The sequence below is a fragment of the Triturus cristatus genome, chromosome 6 (assembly GCF_964204655.1).
Source record: "Triturus cristatus chromosome 6, aTriCri1.1, whole genome shotgun sequence".
In the NCBI taxonomy this organism is placed as follows: Eukaryota; Metazoa; Chordata; class Amphibia; order Caudata; family Salamandridae; genus Triturus; species Triturus cristatus.
In genome coordinates, this window is record NC_140589.1 from 76,800,669 (window position 1) to 76,820,754 (window position 20,086).

Sequence of the window (20,086 nt, forward strand, 5' to 3'; positions counted from 1 at the left end):
TCATTAATATACAAATACCCACCCAGTGTGCGTGCCATGCTCTTTAGAACTCGGGCAGGGCCCCTTCATTAATATACAAATACCCACCAGTGTGCGTGTCATGGTCTTTAGAACTCGGGCAGGGCCCCTTCATTAATATACAAATACCCACGCAGTGTGCGTGCCATGGTCTTTAGAACTCGGGCAGGGCCCCTTTATTAATATACAAATACCCACGCAGTGTGCGTGCCATGGTCTTTCGAACTCGGGCAGGCCCCCCTCTTTAATATACAAAAACCCACCCAGTGTGCATGTCATGGTCTTTAGAACTCGGGAAGGGCCCCTTCATTAATATACAAATACCCACCCAGTGTGCGTGCCATGCTCTTTAGAACTCGGGCAGGGCCCCTTCATTAATATACAAATACCCACGCAGTGTGGGTGCCATGTTCTTTAGAACTCGGGCAGGGTCCCTTCATTAATATACAAATAACAACCAATGTGCGTGCCATGGTCTTTAGAACTCGGGCAGGGCCCCTTCATTAATATACAAATAACCACCAGTGTGCGTGTCATAGTCTTTAGAACTCGGGCAGGGCACCTTCATTAATTTACAAATAACCACCAGTGTGCATGCTATGGTCTTTAGAAGTCGGGTTGGGCCCCTTCATTAATATACAAATGACCACCAGTGTGCGTGCCATGGTCTTTAGAACTCGGGAAGGGCCCCTTCATTAATATACAAATACCCACCAGTGTGCGTGGCATGGTCTTTAGAAGTCGGGCAGGGCCCCTTCATTAAAATACAAATACCCACGCAGTGTGCGTGGCATGGTCTTTAGAACTCGGGCAGGGCCCCTTCATTAATATACAAATACCCACCCAGTGTGCGTGGCATGGTCTTTAGTACTCGGGCAGGGCCCCTTCGTTAATATACAAATAACCACCAGTGTGCGTGGCATGGTCTTTAGAAATCGGGCAGGGCCCCTTCATTAATATACAAATACCCACCAGTGTGCGTGGCATGGTCTTTAGAAGTCGGGCAGGGCCCCTTCATTAAAATACAAATACCCACGCAGTGTGCGTGGCATGGTCTTTAGAACTCGGGCAGGGCCCCTTCATTAATATACAAATACCCACCCAGTGTGCGTGGCATGGTCTTTAGAACTCGGGCAGGGCCCCTTCGTTAATATACAAATACCCACCAGTGTGCGTGCCATGGTCTTTAGAACGTGGGCAGGGCCCCTTCATTAATAGACGAATACCCACGCAGTGTGCGTGCCATGGTCTTTAGAACTCAGGCAGGGCCCCTTCATTAATATACAAATACCCACGCAGTGTGCGTGCCATGGTCTTTAGAACTCGGGAGGGCCCCTTCAATAGTATACAAATACCCACCAGTGTGCATGGCATGGTCTTTAGAACTCGGACGGGGCCCCTTCATTAATATACAAATACCCACCACTGTGCGTGGCATGGTCTTTAGAACTCGGACAGGGCCCCTTCATTAATATACAAATACCCACGCAGTGTGCGTGGCATGGTCTTTAGAAGTTGGGTGGGCCCCTTCATTAATATACAAATAACCACGCAGTGTGCGTACCATGGTCTTTAGAAGTCGGGCGGTGCCCCTTCGTTAATATACAAATACCCACCCAGTGTGCGTGCCATGGTCTTTAGAAGTCGGGCGGGGCCCCTTCATTAATATACAAATACCCACCAGTGTGTGTGGCATGGTCTTTAGAACTCGGGCGGGGCCCCTTCATTAATATACAAATACCCACCAGTGTGCGTGTCATGGTCTTTAGAAATCGGGCAGGGCCCCTTCATTAATATACAAATACCCACCAGTGTGCGTGGCATGGTCTTTAGAAGTCGGGCAGGGCCCCTTCATTAAAATACAAATACTCACGCAGTGTGCGTGGCATGGTCTTTAGAACTCGGGCAGGGCCCCTTCATTAATATACAAATACCCACCCAGTGTGCGTGGCATGGTCTTTAGAACTCGGGCAGGGCCCCTTCGTTAATATACAAATACCCACCAGTGTGCGTGCCATGGTCTTTAGAACGCGGGCAGGGCCCCTTCATTAATAGACGAATACCCACGCAGTGTGCGTGCCATGGTCTTTAGAAGACGGGCAGGGCCCCTTCATTAAAATACAAATACCACGCAGTGTGCGTGGCATGGTCTTTAGAACTCAGGCAGGGCCCCTTCATTAATATACAAATACCCACCCAGTGTGCGTGGCATGGTCTTTAGAACTCGGGCAGGGCCCCTTCGTTAATATACAAATACCCACCAGTGTGCGTGCCATGGTCTTTAGAACTCGGGCAGGGCCCCTTCATTAATAGACGAATACCCACGCAGTGTGCGTGCCATGGTCTTTAGAACTCAGGCAGGGCCCCTTCATTATTATACAAATACCCACGCAGTGTGCGTGCCATGGTCTTTAGAACTCGGGCGAGCCCCTTCATTAGTATACAAATACCCACCAGTGTGCATGGCATGGTCTTTAGAACTCGGACGGGGCCCCTTCATTAATATACAAATACCCACCAGTGTGTGTGGCATGGTCTTTAGAACTCGGACAGGGCCCCTTCATTAATATACAAATACCCACGCAGTGTGCGTGGCATGGTCTTTAGAAGTTGGGCGGGCCCCTTCATTAATATACAAATAAACACGCAGTGTGCGTACCATGGTCTTTAGAAGTCGGGCGGGGCCCCTTCGTTAATATACAAATACCCACCCAGTGTGCGTGCCATGGTCTTTGGAAGTCGGGCGGGGCCCCATCCTTAATATACAAATACCCACCAGTGTGCATGGCATGGTCTTTACAACTCAGACGGGTCCCCTTCATTATTATACAAATACCCACCAGTGTGCATGGCATGGTCTTTAGAACTCGGGCGGGGCCCCTTCATTAATATACAAATACCCACCAGTGTACGTGCCATGGTCTTTAGAACTCGGGCGGTGCCCCTTCATTAATTTACAAATACCCACCAGTGTGCGTGGCATGGTCTTTAGAACTCGGGCGGGGCCCCTTCATTAATATACAAATACCCATGCCGTGCGTGTCATGGTCTTTAGAACTTGGGCAGGGCCCCTTCATTAGTATACAAATACCCACCAGTGTGCGTGTCATGGTCTTTCGAACTCGGGCAGGGCCCCTTCTTTAATATAAAAAAACCCACCCAGTGTGCATGTCATGGTCTTTAGAACTCGGGCAGGGCCCCTTCATTAATATACAAATACCCACCCAGTGTGCGTGCCATGCTCTTTAGAACTCAGGCAGGGCCCCTTCATTAATATACAAATACCCACCAGTGTGCGTGTCATGGTCTTTAGAACTCGGGCAGGGCCCCTTCATTAATATACAAATACCCACGCAGTGTGCGTGCCATGGTCTTTAGAACTCGGGCAGGGCCCCTTTATTAATATACAAATACCCACGCAGTGTGCGTGCCATGGTCTTTCGAACTCGGGCAGGGCCCCTTCTTTAATATACAAAAACCCACCCAGTGTGCATGTCATGGTCTTTAGAACTCGGGAAGGGCCCCTTCATTAATATACAAATACCCACCCAGTGTGCGTGCCATGCTCTTTAGAACTCGGGCAGGGCCCCTTCATTAATATACAAATACCCACGCAGTGTGGGTGCCATGTTCTTTAGAACTCGGGCAGGGCCCCTTCATTAATATACAAATAACAACCAATGTGCGTGCCATGGTCTTTAGAACTCGGGCAGGGCACCTTCATTAATTTACAAATAACCACCAGTGTGCGTGCTATGGTCTTTAGAAGTCGGGCAGGGCCCCTTCATTAATATACAAATGACCACCAGTGTGCGTGCCATGGTCTTTAGAACTCGGGCAGGGCCCCTTCATTAATATACAAATACCCACCAGTGTGCGTGGCATGGTCTTTAGAAATCGGGCAGGACCCCTTCATTAATATACAAATACCCACCAGTGTGCGTGGCATGGTCTTTAGAAGTCGGGCAGGGCCCCTTCATTAAAATACAAATACCCACGCAGTGTGGGTGGCATGGTCTTTAGAACTCGGGCAGGGCCCCTTCATTAATATACAAATACCCACCCAGTGTGCGTGGCATGGTCTTTAGTACTCGGGCAGGGCCCCTTCGTTAATATACAAATACCCACCAGTGTGCGTGGCATGGTCTTTAGAAATCGGGCAGGGCCCCTTCATTAATATACAAATACCCACCAGTGTGCGTGGCATGGTCTTTAGAAGTCGGGCAGGGCCCCTTCATTAAAATACAAATACCCACGCAGTGTGCGTGGCATGGTCTTTAGAACTCGGGCAGGGCCCCTTCATTAATATACAAATACCCACCCAGTGTGCGTGGCATGGTCTTTAGAACTCGGGCAGGGCCCCTTCGTTAATATACAAATACCCACCAGTGTGCGTGCCATGGTCTTTAGAACGCGGGCAGGGCCCCTTCATTAATAGACGAATACCCACGCAGTGTGCGTGCCATGGTCTTTAGAACTCAGGCAGGGCCCCTTCATTAATATACAAATACCCACGCAGTGTGCGTGCCATGGTCTTTAGAACTCGGGCGGGCCCCTTCATTAGTATACAAATACCCACCAGTGTGCATGGCATGGTCTTTAGAACTCGGACGGGGCCCCTTCATTAATATACAAATACCCACCACTGTGCGTGGCATGGTCTTTAGAACTCGGACAGGGCCCCTTCATTAATATACAAATACCCACGCAGTGTGCGTGGCATGGTCTTTAGAAGTTGGGTGGGCCCCTTCATTAATATACAAATAACCACGCAGTGTGCGTACCATGGTCTTTAGAAGTCGGGCGGTGCCCCTTCGTTAATATACAAATACCCACCCACTGTGCGTGCCATGGTCTTTAGAAGTCGGGCGGGGCCCCTTCATCAATATACAAATACCCACCAGTGTGCATGGCATGGTCTTTAGAAGTCGGGCGGGGCCCCTTCATTAATATACAAATACCCACCAGTGTACGTGCCATGGTCTTTAGAACTCGGGCGGGGCCCCTTCATTAATTTACAAATACCCACCAGTGTGTGTGGCATGGTCTTTAGAACTCGGGCGGGGCCCCTTCATTAATATACAAATACCCATGCCGTGCGTGTCATGGTCTTTAGAACTCGGGCAGGGCCCCTTCATTAGTATACAAATACCCACCAGTGTGCGTGTCATGGTCTTTAGAAATCGGGCAGGGCCCCTTCATTAATATACAAATACCCACCAGTGTGCGTGGCATGGTCTTTAGAAGTCGGGCAGGGCCCCTTCATTAAAATACAAATACCCACGCAGTGTGCGTGGCATGGTCTTTAGAACTCGGGCAGGGCCCCTTCATTAATATACAAATACCCACCCAGTGTGCGTGGCATGGTCTTTAGAACTCGGGCAGGGCCCCTTTGTTAATATACAAATGCCCACCAGTGTGCGTGCATTGGTCTTTAGAACGCGGGCAGGGCCCCTTCATTAATAGACGAATCCCCACGCAGTGTGCGTGCCATGGTCTTTAGAACTCAGGCAGGGCCCCTTCATTAATATACAAATACCCACGCAGTGTGCGTGCCATGGTCTTTAGAACTCGGGCGGGCCCCTTCATTAGTATACAAATACCCACCAGTGTGCATGGCATGGTCTTTAGAACTCGGACGGGGCCCCTTTATTAATATACAAATACCCACCAGTGTGCGTGGCATGGTCTTTAGAACTCAGACAGGGCCCCTTCATTAATATACAAATACCCACGCAGTGTGCGTGGCATGGTCTTTAGAATTTGGGTGGGCCCCTTCATTAATATACAAATAACCACGCAGTGTGCGTACCATGGTCTTTAGAAGTCGGGCGGGCCCCTTCGTTAATATACAAATACCCACCCAGTGTGCGTGCCATGGTCTTTAGAAGTCGGGCGGGGCCTCTTCATTAATATACAAATACCCACCAGTGTGCATGGCATGGTCTTTAGAAGTCGAGCGGGGCCCCTTCATTAATATACAAATACCCACCAGTGTACGTGCCATGGTCTTTAGAACTCGGGCGGGGCCCCTTCATTAATTTACAAATACCCACCAGTGTGCGTGGCATGGCCTTTAGAACTCGGGCGGGGCCCCTTCATTAATATTCAAATACCCATGCCGTGCGTGTCATGGTCTTTAGAACTTGGGCAGGGCCCCTTCTTTAGTATACAACTACCCACCAGTGTGCGTGTCATGGTCTTTAGAACTCGGGTAGGGCCCCTTCATTAATATACAAATACCCACCAGTGTGCGTGGCATGGTCTTTAGAACTCGGGCAGGGCCCCTTCATTAATATACAAATATCCACCAGTGTGCGTGCCATGGTCTTTAGAACTCGGGCAGGGCCCCTTCATTAATGTACAAATACCCACGCAGTGTGCGTGCCATGGTCTTTAGAACTCGGACAGGGCCCCTTCATTAATATACAAATACCCACGTAGTTTGCGTGCCATGGTCTTTAGAACTCGGGCAGGGCCCCTTCATTAATATACAAATACCCACCCAGTGTGCGTGCCATGCTCTTTAGAACTCGGGCAGGGCCCCTTCATTAATATACTAATACCCACGCAGTGTGGGTGCCATGGTCTTTAGAACTCGGGCAGGGCCCCTTCATTAATTTACAAATACCCACCAGTGTGCGTGGCATGGTCTTTAGAACTCGGGTAGGGCCTCTTCATTAATATACAAATACCCACCAGTGTGCGTGTCATGGTCTTTAGAACTCGGGCAGGGCCCCTTCATTAATATACAAATACCCACGCAGTGTGCGTGCCATGGTCTTTAGAACTCGGGCAGAGCCCCTTCTTTAATATACAAAAACCCACCCAGTGTGCATGTCATGGTCTTTAGAACTCGGGCAGGGCCCCTTCATTAATATACAAATACCCACCCAGTGTGCGTGCCATGCTCTTTAGAACTCGGGCAGGGCCCCTTTATTAATATACAAATACCCACGCAGTGTGGGTGCCATGGTCTTTAGAACTCGGGCAGGGCCCCTTCATTAATTTACAAATACCCACCAGTGTGCGTGGCATGGTCTTTAGAACTCGGGCGGGGCCCCTTCATTAATATACAAATACCCATGCCGTGCGTGTCATGATCTTTAGAACTTGGGCAGGGCCCCTTCATTAGTATACAAATACCCACCAGTGTGCGTGTCATGGTCTTTAGAACCCGGGTAGGGCCCCTTCATTAATATACAAATACCCACCAGTGTGCGTGGCATGGTCTTTAGAACTCGGGCAGGGCCCCTTCATTAATATACAAATAACAACCAATGTGCGTGTCATGGTCTTTAGAACTCGGGCAGGGCCCCTTCATTAATATACAAATAACCACCAATGTGCGTGTCATGGTCTTTAGAAGTCGGGCAGGGCCCCTTTCTTAATATACAAATGACCACCAGTGTGCGTGCCATGGTCTTTAGAACTCGGGCAGGGCCCCTTCATTAATATAGAAATACCCACCAGTGTGCGTGGCATGGTCTTTAGAAATCGGGCAGGGCCCCTTCATTAACATACAAATACCCACGCAGTGTGCGTGGCATGGTCTTTAGAACTCGGGCAGGGCCCCTTCATTAATATACACATACCCACCCAGTGTGCGTGGCATGGTCTTTAGAACTCGGGCAGGGCCCCTTCGTTAATATACAAATATCCACCAGTGTGCGTGGCATGGTCTTTAGAAATTGGGCAGGGCCCCTTCATTAATATACAAATACCCACCAGTGTGCGTGGCATGGTCTTTAGAAGTCGGGAAGGGCCCCTTCATTAAAATACAAATACCCACGCAGTGTGCATGGCATGGTCTTTAGAACTCGGGCAGGGCCCCTTCAGTAATATACAAATAACCACCCAGTGTGCGTGGCATGGTCTTTAGAACTCGGGCAGGGCCCCTTCGTTAATATACAAATACCCACCAGTGTGCGTGCCATGGTCTTTAGAACTCGGGCAGGGCCTCTTCATTAATAGACGAATACCCATGCAGTGTGCGTGCCATGGTCTTTAGAACTCAGGCAGGGCCCCTTCATTAATATACAAATACCCACGCAATGTGCGTGCCATGGTCTTTAGAACTCGGGCGGGGCCCCTTCATTAGTATACAAATACCCACCAGTGTGCATGGCATGGTCTTTAGAACTCGGACGGGGCCCCTTCATTAATATACAAATACCCACCAGTGTGCGTGGCATGGTCTTTAGAACTCGGACAGGGCCCCTTCATTAATATACAAATACCCACGCAGTGTGCGTGGCATGGTCTTTAGAAGTTGGGCGGGCCCCTTCATTAATATACAAATAACCACGCAGTGTGCGTACCATGGTCTTTAGAAGTCGGGCGGGCCCCTTTGTTCATATACAAATACCCACCCAGTGTGCGTGCCATGGTCTTTAGAAGTCGGGCGGGGCCCCTTCCTTAATATACAAATACCCACCAGTGTGCATGGCATGGTCTTTACAACTCAGACGGGTCCCCTTCATTAATATACAAATACCCACCAGTGTGCATGGCATGGTCTTTAGAACTCGGGCGGGGCCCCTTCATTAATGTACAAATACCCACCAGTGTACGTGCCATGGTCTTTAGAACTCGGGCAGGGCCCCTTCCTTAATATACAAATAACCACCAGAGTACGTGCCATGGTCTTTGGAACTCGGGTAGGGCCCCTTCATTAATATACAAATACCCACCAGTGTACGTGCCATGGTCTTTAGAACTCGGGCGGTGCCCCTTCATTAATTTACAAATACCCACCAGTGTGCGTGGCATGGTCTTTAGAACTCGGGCGGGGCCCCTTCATTGATATACAAATACCCATGCCGTGCGTGTCATGGTCTTTAGAACTTGGGCAGGGCCCCTTCATTAGTATACAAATACCCACCAGTGTGCGTGGCATGGTCTTTAGAACTCGGGCGGGGCCCCTTCATTAATATACAAATACCCACCAGTGTGCATGGATGGTCTTTAGAACTCGGGCGGGGCCCCTTCATTAATATACAAATACCCACCAGTGTGCGTGCCATGGTCTTTAGAACTCGGGCGGGTTCCCTTCATTAATATACAAATACCCACCAGTGTGCGTGTCATGGTCTTTAGAACTCGGGCGGGGCCCCTTCATTAATATACAAATACCCACCAGTGTGCGTGCCATGGTCTTTAGAACTCAGGCGGGGCCCCTTCATTATTATACAAATACCCACCAGTGTGCGTGCCATGGTCTTTAGAACTCGGGCGGGGCCCCTTCATTAATATACAAATACCCACCAGTGTGCGTGTCATGGTCTTTAGATCTCGGGCGAGGCCCCTTCATTAATAAACAAATACCCACCAGTGTGCGTGCCATGGTCTTTAGAACTCGGGCGGGGCCCCTTCATTAATATACAAATACCCACCAGTGTGCGTGCCATGGTCTTTAGAACTCGGGCGGGGCCCCTTCATTAATATACAAATACCCACCAGTGTGCGTGTCATGGTCTTTAGAAATCGGGCAGGGCCCCGTCATTAGTATACAAATAACCACCAGTGTGCGTGTCATGGTCTTTAGAACACAGGCAGGGCCCCTTCATCAATATACAAATACCCACCAGTGTACGTGTCATGGCCTTTAGAACTCTGGCAGGGCCGCTTCATTAATATACAAATACCCACCAGTGTGCGTGCTATGGTCTTTAGAATTCAGGCAGGGCCCCTTCATTAATATACAAATACCCACCAGTGTACGTGTCATGGCCTTTAGAACTCGTGCGGGCCCCTTCATTAATATACAAATACCCACGCAGTGTGCGTGGCATGGTCTTTAGAACTCGGGCAGGGCCCCTTCATTAATATACAAATACCCACCAGTGTACGTGTCATGGCCTTTAGAACTCGGGCAGGGCCCCTACATTAATATACAAATACCCACCAGTGTGCGTGTCATGGCCTTTAGAACTTGTGCGGGCCCCTTCATTACTATACAAATACCCACAGAGTGTGCGTGGCATGGTCGTTAGAACTTGGGCAGGGCCCCTTCATCAATATACAAATACCCACCAGTGTGTGTGCCTGTTAGACGGCGACCTCAGAGGAGCCCGGAAAGGGGTCCTGACTTCCCTGAGTCCCACCCGCTTAGTATTGTAGCCGGGCACTGGCGAGAGATTCCCCAGGGGGAGGAATCTCGGAACTAGGATCGTACTTCTGGCACCACATGACACAGAGAGACCACACTGGGTATTCTCAGAAACAAGCTTTATCAAATAGGTATCACTGCAAAAATGTACAAGGTGAGCACGGGCTCAAGAGTCTCGGAAAGGTAGGGGGTAGCGGGACTGTCTCTGGTAACGGTTCCAAGCAGGGACGTATCCGGCGCACAGCTCACAATCCTCGAGCTGGGGGATACGTGGTCGGAGTCGGGGTCCGGCGGGACCGTGAGAGTCTGGGGGAGCCGCGAGTCACTCAGCAGGGCTCAGGTACAAGTTCGGAGGTCTTACGATCTTCAGGGAGCCGCGAGTCACTCAGCAGGGCTCAGGTACAAGTTCGGAGGTCTTACGATCTTCAGGGAGCCGCGAGTCACTCAGCAGGGCTCAGGTGGGTTCCAGTTCCAGGAGCCGCGACCACGTCAGCAGGCTCTCGTTGTTCCAGCGTCGAATCTGTCGGACAGTCTCAGAGCCCCCCTTGTTATAGGTCGACCCCGCTTTGATGTCCGGAGTCTGCGCAGGCAGGGGTCTTGTCACCTGGGGGCCGCTTGTCGGGGTTTCCTGCTATTGTCTTTTTGATCCTTTCAGGGCCGGGTCGGGAGGAGTCCCAGACACCCAGCAGGCACGGAGCCAGCCCGCAGGGAGGCCGGAGGGCCGATCGAAACCCATCGTCCCAGGGGAGTTCAGAGGTGCGATAGAAACTGCTCCTCCCTCTCTCATCCCCTGGAAGCGTGATGTCCTCCAGCCGGAGTGGCGCCTCGAGGCCCGGGTCGCGCTGGAGCCGGGCGGCCATCTTGTTGCAGGGAGTGGGCACGCGGGCCCGGGGTGGCCGAAAGGAGAGAGGCCATGGACGGGGATGTCCGGGGTTGGTGCAGGTGTCCTGGTGGAAAAGGTCGGCTGGGCCGCGTGCTTGGGCTGCAGGCACCAGGTTTCGGGGGTGCGGGGGCACGGAGGGCCATTCTACGAGGCCGGGTCTAACACGCGTCCCCCCCAGCTGAAAGCCGGAGAGAACTGCCCATCACATTGGGGGGTTCTCTTCGCCGAGGCGGAAGAACCGGGAGAGGCCGTCAGCATTGGCGTGGTCCGTACCAGGGCGGTGTTCTACGGTGAAGTCCATTCCCTGGAGGGAGATTGACCACCGCAGTAGCTTGGGGTTTTCTCCTCGCATCTGCATGAGCCATCGCAAGGGCCGATGGTCAGTTTGGACCCTGAAATGAGTGCCGAACAGGTAGGGTCGTAGTTTTTTGAGTGCCCAGACCACGGCAAAGGCTTCGCGCTCTATGGTGCTCCACTTCTGTTCTCGGGGTAGCAGCCGCCGACTGAGGAAGGCGACGGGCTGGTCTAGGCCTTGATCATTCACTTGGGACAGGACGGCCCCAATGCCATGCTCGGAGGCATCGGTCTGGACTATGAACTCCTTGGTGTAGTCGGGAGCCTGGAGGACGGGGGCCGTGCACATGGCCTTTTTTAGAGCATCGAAAGCTTCCTGGCAGGCAGCCGTCCATTGCACCTTCTTTGGCTGTTTTTTAGACGTGAGTTCAGTGAGAGGGCCGACCAGGCTGCCATACCCCCGAATGAATCGGCGGTAGTAGCCCGTGAGGCCCAGAAAGGCTCGGACTTCCGTTTGGGTGATGGGTGGGTCCCAGGCCAGGATGGCGTCGATCTTCGGCTGTAGAGGAGCGACCTGGCCACTCCCGACTTGGTGCCCCAGGTAGACTACGGATCCTTGCCCGATCTGGCACTTGCTGGCTTTTACGGTGAGGCCTGCCTGGCGCAGGGCGGTTAGCACTCTCCGGAGGTGCTGGAGGTGCTCACTCCACTCTGAACTGAAGACAGCGATGTCGTCCTGTGGAAATATGGATTTTTATGATCAGTTATGTCCCCTATCTTGGACCCCAACGGTTTCATGTATAAATCTCAAGTACATGTATGTTCCCTCCAGTTCCAGTTATGAAGACGCAAACACATGTGCGTCCACCGCCAACATGTCCTCTTTCAGATCCGCCATGAATGGGCCGGATATTCCATTCCTAAGTACGAAAGGCCACCGGCTTTATATGGTTCACTTATGCCATTTTACAGTCCAGGCGAGTAGGCCCTGATTCTGCCATCAAGCTTTTCTTGCCTTCTGCCTCTGAAAGCTTCAGTCTGAGCTCGTATCTGTATCCATGAACTTTGTCCTACTCCCTGCGCAGCTAACGGTGCCTGACATCAGCCTGTTGCCTGCCAAAAACTGTATTTCACCTTCGAGATTATCTGCTCCGCTCCCTACCCAATGCATTCCTGTCTAGTAGTTTAAGTAAACATTCTTCCAGCTACCGAGCAAAGGGCCCGGCTTCTCTGTCTTTATGCAAGTAATTCATAGCCCTGTTACTATGGAAGATTTCTGCCCTCGCATCTAGTGTAGACACTTAGACGCTTGTACACGCACTAACAGTCAGTATAGTCAGTATAGAATAAGATTCTACTCTAAGAGACCTCTCTTTTGGATAACGCAGTTCTTTAAACATAGGATGCTAGATATGATTTGGGATTAGGTTGACTTGACCCTCCAGACTTCTGTCGCCACATGTAGAGCTAAATGTCAAGTCCCCTTCACCCCCTAGTTGCACGTCAATCACACGTCATGCTGCTGCGCGCGCATTTCTGCCAAATATTTCTGCTGACATTGCGAAATTCTTTCATGGAACCACCCTATTATGACATCATACCTGATGACGTTCTTTAGTTACACCCAGTTACACCCACTTTTGCTACGCATGTATGTTTTATCTTTACTATCAATTGTTACGCCTCCTGCATTTGCTTCACTGTAATGCCTATTGTATAAAAATGATTACTTGTCAATAAAGTGGGGTCTTCACTTCCTGAACCTTCGTGGTGATGGAATATGGAGCTCCTCAATTTAAATTGATTCTGGAATAAAGCCCGTTCCGAACCTCTAATACCACGGATTCTGCCTCTTATTTTACTGAGCTATTGTTATAGATTTTCCGCATCAAATTAAGTCCCGGTAATTAAATTATTTACCACATAAATGGCGCCCGAACAGGGACACTTTCTCATCTCACGCGCCGGCGGTGCGTTGCAGGCCCGGTCTCCTGTCACAGCTGGACGGACAACAACGCGTACCCACAGGATTTCCTGTATCTCCCTCCTGCCGAGCGGGGGTAACTGAGGCTGCGATCAACACCCAGACGAGGCGGTGAGAAGTGCGAAGTATCCCGACCAGAGCCTAGCTGAGAGAGCAAGATCCGAGGTATACAGAGGCCCACCAGTTTCCGAAGTTTCCGAAGTTTCGAGTCGAGTCCAGTCCGGTTCAAGTTCAGTTCAGTTCCGAGGCCTTCCGTTCCGAGCTACCCGGTGAGTACCATTATCGGGGAGGCGTTCTGACGTGCACATAGGTTGTGCCGGTCAAGACGGGTTTGGGTACACAAATCCGGTCTGCACTGTTTCAGCAGTGTATCTGTACTGTTTAGCAGTATATCAAGTATGTCTAGTATATAATTCAGAATTACCTAGTTAGTATCGAGTATTATGTTTAGTGACTAGTTCCCTAAATGGCCATCATTGTCTATTTTCATTTAAATGTTAAATGTTAAAGTGTTTTAAATACGTTCTGTATACTGTGGTGTGAATGACTGTTCATTATTGTGTTTTATGGTATTAAACGTGTTCAAAATTAGGTATCAGATCAGTTCTCAAAATGCCGCTCTTTTCGAAATTAAGACAGATCAAAACTAGAAAAGGGGTACTCGAAGAAGCTGTTCCCATTCCTCCTAGGGACACTCCAGGGTACTTCATGTATCATAAACATGGCCTAGACGCCATATTATTTCTTGATCTATGGGTAGACTACACCAAGGAATTACCAGAAAGTCAGAGGTGGCCCGCAGCTGGGACCTGGGATGCAGATTGCATTATGAAAGTAGAAGAAGAATTATGGAAAAAGAAAGCTAGACAGTCACAGAAAGATGCCATTGAATTATGGCGTAAAGAATCATATAGACGCACAGAAAAAGCGCTCAGACGGGAAGAGAAAAGTAAGGAGAATTCAAATAAAGTTCGAGAAAGTGTATTAATTGAAGAAGGTACTCGAGTAAAGTCAGAACAAACAGACAGACAAAGAAATGCCCTTGTGAATGGTATGTATCCTCTTCTGGCCGAAGGGTTACCTAAGGCTACTCCGGAGATACCAAAAGACTTGCCACCCCCATTGTTTCCGATAAAAGCACATCCCAAAGGGCATCCCAGAACCGCAGAAGATGTTTTTCTTTCCTCTTATTTAGACGACGCAGCTCCCGAGTATGCTAATGCTGCGCCACATAGACCGTCTGCCGAGGGGGTTCAACGCCAAGACCCTCCTTCGTCTGTACCTCTGCAACAGCAAACTCCGACACAAGTTCCGGCAAGCACATCTGTTTCTACATCCGCATCCACACCTATGGTTGCTATATCCCGTTCAACGAATCCTTTCACATCCAGCACCCCAGGTGGTGCTACCAGAGGTACATCAAGTATTTTTTCTACGCCACCCAGAACAAATAGACTTTCCTTTCAAGAATTAGCCCACCAACGTACGCCCAAACTAGTAACTCCCAACACGCTCAAGGAACTTCTCATAGATTGTAGATATGACCCTGTGCCCGGAAAAGGGGACGAAATGATGCTGGCATCATTACGTATCCGACGAGCTGCAATATACTTAGGGAAGCTACCAGGAATGACTGCACATTTAGAAAATATATATCATTTTATTCAGTCAAGGCGAGACCCTGAGAGTATTAACAGAGCCATGGAGTACCAAAAAGTGGAAATCCAGGGGGAACTGTTACGTTTCCTCATAAACTGTGTGATCAGAAATCAAGATCAACCAGGGGTAAGTCCGCAAGAAATGCAAATTCTTACCACATGGGGTAAGAATATATCAGAGGGGAGACACGATAAACGATCATGTATAGTAGCTATGAGCCGAAAGATCCGCAAAGTAATAGAACGAATACACGAAGAAAGATTAGCAGTAGACGAGCCTGAACAAACCGAGGACGAGGAAGAATTAGAACTGCCCACAGGACAGTTAGAAACCATGGCCTATGTAGGTAGAGGAAGATCTTGCAATAATACTAGATGCTTTACTGATCCGATATGTCCGATACGTCCAGATAATAACAGAAAATTCCAAACTCCTATAATAAATATAAGGTCCCCCGAACATTCGTTCCAAGTCGCAGACAAATTACTCCGAGAACGAAGGGGTTATCATATACTCGATTCTATGGACGAACAAGAATTAGCCAGGTCAGCCGTTCACTGGGTTGATAGTCCTGGAAAATATGGTGATGATACACTAGCACATACGTTTTTGAACCTCGCCCCAGATGAACAGCGTTTAGCTGGTATCTATATGATTCAACAACTCCTTATATTATATAAAAGCCAACACTCCGATCCTGGCCCCTTACCTGATATATTGACTGAATTACTCACGAATAAATGGAGAGGTTCTGGTACTAAGTTAATTAGAGAAATACTAGAATCCAGAAGGCAGTACATTCTTTTTGTATGTCCTGAACATGTCTCACTGCCCATCAAGGAAAGAACGACGTATTACATGGATAGACAGAACCCCTTACGCGAAGTGCACCCGATAAAAGGTGATGACAATGAGTTTAAACGTGTGTTTGTATACATACCCATATCAAAAATAGAACTATTAGAAATGAAGAAAGTGGTACCCAGTCATGACAAAGACCCAGCGGGTTTCCACCGTGAAATTAAAGATATGTTACTCATGGGAGAATATACCTACCCCGACATTATGACAATATTGAAGGTATTAATGCCTGCGGGCATTTACGAAAAACTCAAGGAAAAGGATTGGGAGGTGGGAGACCAGAAGATAGATTGGACAGCATTAGAGAACGAAGAAAAAGCTCGAGGTCCAGGTTCAGGGCTCGGGGACAAGACCAAAGCACTACCAGGTCTACTAGTACAGGTACTGCCACGTTTATTAACTACGAAAAAGGAAGACTGGGGTGCAATCTCAGCCTGTAAACAAAAAGCAGATGAAGACACTAGTGATTTCTATTCCCGATTTGAGAAATGTTTTGGTATAAATAGTGGAATAAAAGCAAGTAGCGAGTCGTATCCACATCTGTTCGTGACAAAATTGGTTGAAAATGCCTTGCCCCAAGTTAAGAATAGAATATTGAAGTTCGAGAGTACCTGGCAAGGTAACACTCCGTCACAAATGTTACAAATGCTACAGTACCATCACAATAGAATTAGAGAAGAACAAGAACATGAACATAGGCGCATGAAAGACACGAAAATGAAAATGCTAGTTTCCCAGACAGTTCCAGCTGACGGTCATAAGAAGGGTATAACACAGTCCAGTGTTTCAACAGGTCCTGTTAAAGGGACGTGCAACTATTGTAAACAGCCAGGTCATTATGTACACGATTGTCCCGTTTTAAAACATAATATCGCTATAGGTAACACAAAAGAAAGACCAAGACCACTTAGACAGGATCAGAATCAACAAGGAACTCCGCAGCATGCACAGTCCATGCCAGCTCCGCAACAATCTATGCCAGCTCCACCACCGCAGCCTATTGCTGCCACACAAACAACGACCCGACAGATGTATCAGACTGCACAGTATGACTATCCTGATTATCAACGATACTCATGAAACAGCCTAGAGAGGGAAGTTGGCTTACCCCTTATTGAGGTCCCTGTAGATCAAGAAGGACCTTATGTACACAGTGAACTGTTAGGTCAAGATAGAAAATTCTTACTTGATACAGGGGCAAGCCGAACAACAATAAAACGTAGTGAAGTTCCAGGGGCACCCCTCTCAGGCTCACAGAATATTTCCCTTGGCTTTTCAGGAAAACCTATCATTAACGAAGTAACACAGCCTCTTCCACTTACGATCGGTCCCTTGACACGAACTACAGATTTATTACTTACTAAATCATGTCCAGAAAACTTGTTAGGCATAAAAACTTTGAAAGCTCTAGGAGCTATTATATGTTGTTCTCCGGAAGGAGTAAGATTGTTTTTACGTGATTTCAAAGGGCACTACGTGTCCCGAGACATGGATCACCGACTACAGACTTTACCCACACATTTATGGGCACAAGGCCCTGCAGATGTTGGTTGCATGAACATTACACCATATCGAGTCACACTAAAGGCAGGAGTGGTACTTCCACGAATGCGACAATACAAGTTACCCCCAGATGCTGTAGTGGCTTTACTACAAATCATTGACGAGCTTATTACCCAAGGAGTGGTTGTGGAAACTGACTCCAATGTATGTAATTCACCGATAATTCCGATTCTTAAACGAACCGATCCAACAGCCCCGCCAGTATATCGATTGGTTATTGATCTGCGCGAATTAAATAAATGCATAGTACCACAATACCCCGTAGTCCCAGACATTTCTTCATTACTGACAGCCATTGATTCCGAAGCAACATTCTTTACTGTAATTGATCTCAAAAATGCCTTCTTCAGCGTCCCAATAGATCCGGAAAGCCAATACTTGTTCGGATTTAGTTTAAATGGACGTAGCTTTAAATTCACACGCGCACCTCAAGGATTTACAGAAAGCCCCAGCATATATAGCCAAGCACTGAAACGAGAACTCGACAGTATCCACATGCCAGTCAACACTGCCCTGCTTCAATATGTCGATGATCTGCTGATCACCGCTAGAAGCGAACCTGAATGTGAAAAAGCCTCACTGACGGTTTTACAATTTTTGGCCGAAAAGGGGCACAAGGTGTCCCCTTCTAAGCTGCAATTCTGCGTCCAGCGAGTTGTTTACCTTGGTCACTCGCTGTCCAAGGAGGGAAGGCAGCTTACACCAGATCGCATCCAGCTAATTGCTAATATGCCAATACCCAAGACACAAAAGGAGGTGCGGGCTTTCATAGGCCACACTTCATATTGTAGGCAGTGGATCCCTCAGTATGCATTTCTAGCAAAACCACTCATTCAATTGACAACACAGGAGGCAGCCACATCGACTGTTCTCCCTTGGACTCAGGAACATACACAAGCTTTTGAAGGCCTAAAGAAAGCCTTATGCCAAGCACCTGTTTTAGCAACACCATGTTACAATAAACAGTTTACACTCTTCGTTACAGAACGCGAAGGTACTGCCTTGTCAGTACTCACACAGGAACAAGCAGGATCACACAAACCATGTGCTTATTTTTCTAGTACATTAGATCCCGTAGCTCAGGCTTTGCCTGCGTGCCTGAAATCAGTGGCAGCAACAGCTTTAGCAATCAGACAAAGCGATGCCATAGTATTAGGGCATCCATTGACAGTACAAGTACCACATGCAATAGAGGTTCTCTTGAACCGCACACAAACACAACACTTGACTATAGCACGACTCACTGGTTACGAATTAACATTGTTTCAGCCACATATAGAAATCAGACGTTGTAGTACATTGAATCCTGCCACACTGTTACCAATAAACGGAACAGACCCATTAGCACATGATTGTATTGAAGTTATCACTATCACGACGAAACCCAGACAAGACTTGACAGATATCCCTTTATCAGACCCAGACCTGACATTGTATGTAGATGGTTCATGTATGAGAACAAGTACAGGAGAGCTAGTGGCCGCTTACGCAGTCACAACAGACACTGAAATCGTTGAAATAAATCGCATAAATACCTTGTCCGCTCAAGCCGCAGAGCTCATCGCTCTGACACAAGCCTGTATTCAAGCCACAAATAAAAAAGTCAACATATACACTGATTCACGTTATGCATTCGGAGTTGTACATGACTTCGGCATGCTGTGGCGAGAGAGAGGTTATTTAACTTCTCACGGTGCCCACATTCAGCACGGACCCCTTATTCATGCCTTATTAGATGCAATACATCTACCCACTGCAATATCAATTATGAAATGTAAAGCTCATACGAAAGTTACTGATATCATTTCTCAAGGCAATGATCTAGCTGACAGAACAGCTAAACGGACTGCTCAAACTCAAACATCCGACATGACAAAGACAATAGTCCCGACACCAACATATTGCATGACGGTTAAGGATCCCGCTCTTGACGTAATCGACATACAGACACATGCTACACCAGACGAAATAAAGAAATGGACTGAATTAGGAGGGATCCAAACGGATCAAGGATGGATGACGAAGGAGAAATCTGTGTGGTTCCTTCCTGATTCAATGGTCCAAGTCGTTATTAACACTGTACATAGTCCAGCACATCTAGGAGAAAAAGCTATGCTAGACAGCATTCAACACATATGGTTCAACAAACATTTACGAGCAGCAGCTAAACAAAAAGTTCGTACCTGTATGATCTGTTGTCAGTTTAACCCAGGTAAAAGCATTCCCGTAGAGCAGGGTGGATTTCAGCCTCCTGATCACCCTTTTGAAGTCCTCCAGATGGATTATATCCAGATGGAACGATGTCGAGGATTCAAATATGTTCTCGTAGTTGTCTGTGCTCTTTCCCGTTGGACAGAGGCATACCCGGTTTCAGATTACACTGCCCCGACTACTGCCAAACAGTTGGTTCGAGAATTCTTCCCACGGTACGGTTTACCACGTGTTGTCTACTCAGATAACGGCCAGCCGTTCTCATCCGAATTAATGAAACACGTTTCACTTTTGTTAGGCTATCAGTGGAAATTTCACTGTGTCCGACACCCCGAGGCAGCAGGTCTCGTGGAAAGACATAATCAGACCCTGAAAATTAGATTGTCCAAAATATGCAGAGAGAAAGGTGTCGACTGGGTAGTAGCCTTACCCGTTGCACTCTTTTACATGAGAATGGTAGCACACTCACGAACAGGGCTATCCCCTTATGAGGTGATCTTCG